General features: G+C 50.2%; 1 long non-coding RNA gene across 1 annotated transcript in view; it reads right to left on the bottom strand.

Annotated features, from left to right (window-relative positions):
• Nucleotides 1-6: 6 nt before the first annotated feature.
• Nucleotides 7-4,455, bottom strand: part of LOC113207456 (uncharacterized) — a 13,361-nt gene continuing 8,912 nt past the window's right edge. The window contains exon 4 of the long non-coding RNA XR_003303467.2: nucleotides 7-602. This is a non-coding gene — a long non-coding RNA (uncharacterized LOC113207456). The remainder of the gene's footprint in view (nucleotides 603-4,455) is intronic.

Raw genomic sequence — 4,455 nt, forward strand, 5'->3', positions numbered from 1 at the left:
TTTTGAGATGATCGTCCCTAGCAAATTTCTTCTGGCACACTGTGCATTCCAGCGGCTTTTCCCCTGTGTGTGTGCGAAGGTGACGTCTGAGATCTTTGCCTGAAGTATACATCGTGGGGCAGACTGTGCAGGCGTACGGCTTTTCCCCTGTGTGTGTGCGAAAGTGATTTTTGAGATGATCGTCCCTAGCAAATCTCTTCTGGCACACTGTGCATTCCAGCGGCTTTTCCCCTGTGTGTGTGAAGGTGACGTCTTAGATCTTGGCCTGAAGTATACATCGTGGGGCAGACTGTGCAGGCGTACGGCTTTACCCCTGTGTGTGTGCGAAGGTGAATTTTGAGATGATCGCCCCTAGCAAATTTCTTCTGGCACACTGCGCACTCGTGCGGCTTGGCAACTGTGTGTACGCTGAGGTGCCTTTCAAGCAGCTGACCAGTAGAAAACGTCTCCTGGCATACTGAGCACACGTAAGGCTGATCGCCTGGTTGAGCGCCGAGATGACGTTCCGTAGACGTCAATCTCGAACACTTCGTGGAGACGGTGCATTCAATCCCATCACCATTCATATTGAAACACCGATGCTTATGACGTGGGCTTCTTTTCTGTAACAGATGGAAAATCTTAGGTTAATTTTACATAAGGGTGGTTCATAGAGTACGAGCTCCATACTTGCTATGGCCGGGGTTAAAACATCTTAACATACTTTGGTCAAGGAAATAACCCACGTTTTAAAGTTGCTTTCTGGACGCAACTAGATGGCTTTGAAAATACACAATAGCTTAAGTTGCTTAAGATGCTAAAATTTGACATGCAGAGGCCACAAATTGGCACTATGCGCATTGCAGCAAAGAAAACTGTCAAAATCCGGAAGTCAAACAGAACAACAGAACATGACACAGCCGGATCCTGTCACCGTCTTTCACATGCGACCCTCTGCCTCTTCACACACAAATGCTCTCTAACCAAACACGTCTAGGCCAACCCCTTAGCGAGCGGCCCACAGTGGGCCGGCGGCGCCCGGCGGGGCTTGAAAGCGACAAATAAATCATTGAGGAAGAACTGAGAGCCCAAAATGTGAAACTAGGGGTTTTTGAGGATGCTGATTCCATTTCCGATACCCTTTCCACCCCCCAGACCTGTCCTGAGGGCGTCATCGGGGACCCCAAGAGGTTGCCGAGGACGCCCTGCGAAATTCTGGTACCCCGAGCACTTTTGAGAACATTTTCCTGATTTACTGTGTTTCTAATGACTCTCCCTCACCATGCCAGTTCAAAATCTTCTATTTTTGCTGAATTGAGCCACTCTGTTACGGCTACCGAAAGGTCCATTTCCCTAAATACCCGGATCGTTGTTCAGGGGCTATCGACTACTAATTTTGGTTTCCTGAAATATATCCGAGGTGGCTGAAATGGAATAAAGGCTTAATTACGATATTTGGAGCACAGGGAAGCCTTCCCTGCCGCACACTGCAGTCCCGACCGTCGAAAAGTGAGGTTAGTCGGCGAGCGGAGCGCGCGCGCGGGGCCGTGCAGCCACCTCTTACAATCAGTCGCATTTTTGGGGTCGCGGGTGGTCGCAGCTTAACTCTGTTGGAATGTGTTCTACTTCAGGGGAGGTGTGTGCCAAGTATCTCGTTGGCTCCTGCTGGCTCACGGATTAAAAGTCTTTTAAAGACACTTCATCCAGACCGCGGAGAACTCACTTGCAGAGTCATGGAAAAATTGAGTTCCCTTTTCGAAAAAGGCGTTTCCCTCGAAAGTACAGCTTGTCAATGAAAGATAAAGGTTCATTTGTTCCGTAGGTAACATAGGATGATTTCTCAGGGCGTTCGCAGTACAGAATAAGTCAATTCACTACTCGGCCTTGCCCATACCACCGCCGTAGCCCGCCATGACTAGTCTCAGAAATGTCATCTTTGAGATTAATTATTAAAGAATTGGTGATATCTGAAACGATTGCCGAAACGGATTCGGATACTTCAATCATGTATGAACCCGAGGATGCAAAACAAATTTGTTGTTAACATACTTTATTTTTGAATTATTTGTCGTTTTCGGGTCTCCCCGGCCCACTGTGCAGCCCCGAGGGCCTTGCGTTAGGCGTACAAGCGATCGTCTAAGGCTGAATTAGAAGCAGCAGAAATCTCCATTCAGTAAGACGAATGGCACAGCGAATAAAGACGGGAAAGAAACACGACGAGTAATAAGCAAGCATGCGAGATGCGAGGAACGGAAATCATGCATGGAGGAAGGAAGGGGCGTGTTGACATGGGGGAGGGGGGGAGAGGGTGCCATGTGAGAAAGCGGGGCCGCCATGGGCTCTCCCAGCCACCAGGCCGCCATGTTTACAATGCAAAGCAGCGGCAATTTCCTTCATGAATTTCAAGGCACTGTAGCTCTGATGTAGCTTAAACTGCGACGTGGGCGGACGGGGGGATTGGGTATATGGAGGGACTCGTGTCTTTCGCATCCGGTATTGGTATTGCAGAAAGTTTCGCCATGGTCGTCGATTTGCGCTACCCTACCGGTTCCGTAACTTTAATGGATCGTCTTTGTAGAGTTGTCAACAATGTGTGTTGTTCATTTACATTTTTAGACAGTCCCTTAAAGACTGCCTCTACCAGAAGGAGAAAACGCCCCCCCCCCCCTCGCTTCTCCTTTAGACGGGAGCAGGGACTCGTCTGTAATGTGTGTGTGTGTGTGGCGCCCTCCCCCTTCCCTTCTTTCCCCTCCGCTCGCTCGGCCTGTTCGGGGGGACTGTCTCTTTCTTAGCCCTGTGGGCTAATTTTTTTACTTTTCGTTCTAAGCTACAATGTGTCACTTCAGGGCAACGATTAGCGAAAACTACAACGCTGAGAGAATGCTCGAAGTGGGGGCCATGCCCTTCGAGTGACGCTAGTACCCCGAACAAGCCAGTTTCCGCCCGGCCGCCAAGACACATCGAGTATCTGGCCGTAGAGCCCGACCATTCATCAGCAGAGTGCGCATTTCTCTCTCTTCCTCTGTCTCTCCCTCTCTCTCTGTCTCTCTGCCTCCGCCCCGCGGGTCAGCTTTGAGGAGAGGATGCACTACGTTATGCCGGCTCTGCAGTAAGGTGCTCCCCCTAACGCATGACGAACATATATTTGCGCTCAAGTGGACGGGCGGCTGGCGCCGCCGGGTGGCAATAGTGGTGCCGCGGCTACTCAGCGTTTGTCGCCGGTTTGTCGGCTCGGTAAGGCGCTCCCTCCTGAAGCCAACTCCCAACTCCCCTAGCTCCCCCCTTTCCACTTGAAAAGCCCGCCATCACCTCCCGCGACCGACCTTCAACCCCCTCCCCCCACCCCACCAAATCCCTCTCATTACTTTTCCCTTCACTTTCACGCAAAATTTCCGTTCGGACATGTAATTATCGCCACCGCCCGTAATTCTGCTGTGACCCAAAACCTCCTTATCCGGCGCCAATCACAGGGCGATGCTGTGGCGTCTCGATCTCGACCAAGGTCTACCCGGTCTCCTTGCCGCTCGATCTGGCGGTACCTGTGCGCTAAACGGGGCCAGCACACACGATAAAAACAAATGTCTTATTTTTTCGGATATTTAGTTAAGACTAGAGGAAAATTTTGAGGAAATGTGGGGGAAGTAAACTACTCAGGATTTGGAGAAATATCGAAAAATGTGGGAGTTTCCGTCAATTTATGATGAGATGTGATCAAGGTTTGAGGAGTTTGACTGAAACTAAGTTTTCCTCTTTTCCTCAAAACTTCAGACATTGAGTTACCGTACGGCTATGGCAGCTGCCTACACTGTAAATCCGGGGTGTCCAGCAACTGTGCGACAAAAGGTGCCCGACTCTAAAACCTGTGCAATTTAAGTCGCACAGCTGCTGGACGCCTTGTAGTTTGGCGCCCTTTCCCTGCAGAGGGGCCCAAGCAGGGGGTGTCCAACAACAAGACACCCTACCTAGGCTTGGCCTGAACCCTTGTGCAGGGAAAAGGGTGCCAAACCAAAATTTGTCCAGCAGCTGTGCGACTTAAGTTGCACAGGTTTTAGCGTCGGGCACCTTTTGTCGCACAGTTGATGGACACCCCGGATTTACAGGGTAGTGGCATGGACTTGCAGGTTACCATAACGTTGGGTCTAGCGTACCGATGAAATATCCAGTCTTCACTGCCGCCATCAGTCCGAGTTGGTCCGAGGATCAATCATCAGATTTCGGCCCTTTGCACTTGAGGGAGCCGGAGCCTGCCCTAGACGGCTGACGGCGGTCAAAAAAAAGGGGGTTGAAACTTCGGTAATTGTTTACTTGAGTGACTCCTCGCCCTGGAGTCACTCAAGTATACCATCGGAAAGGTATTTTTCAGTAGAATCCTGAACAGTATTAGATGGCTTTGAAAATACACAATAGCTTAAGTTGCTTAAGATGCTAAAATTTGACATGAAGAGGCCACAAATTGGCACTATGCGCATTGCAGCA

The sequence above is a fragment of the Frankliniella occidentalis genome, unplaced genomic scaffold (genome assembly GCF_000697945.3).
Source record: "Frankliniella occidentalis isolate FOCC.00 unplaced genomic scaffold, Focc_3.1 Scaffold67, whole genome shotgun sequence".
NCBI classification, from domain to species: domain Eukaryota; kingdom Metazoa; phylum Arthropoda; class Insecta; order Thysanoptera; family Thripidae; genus Frankliniella; species Frankliniella occidentalis.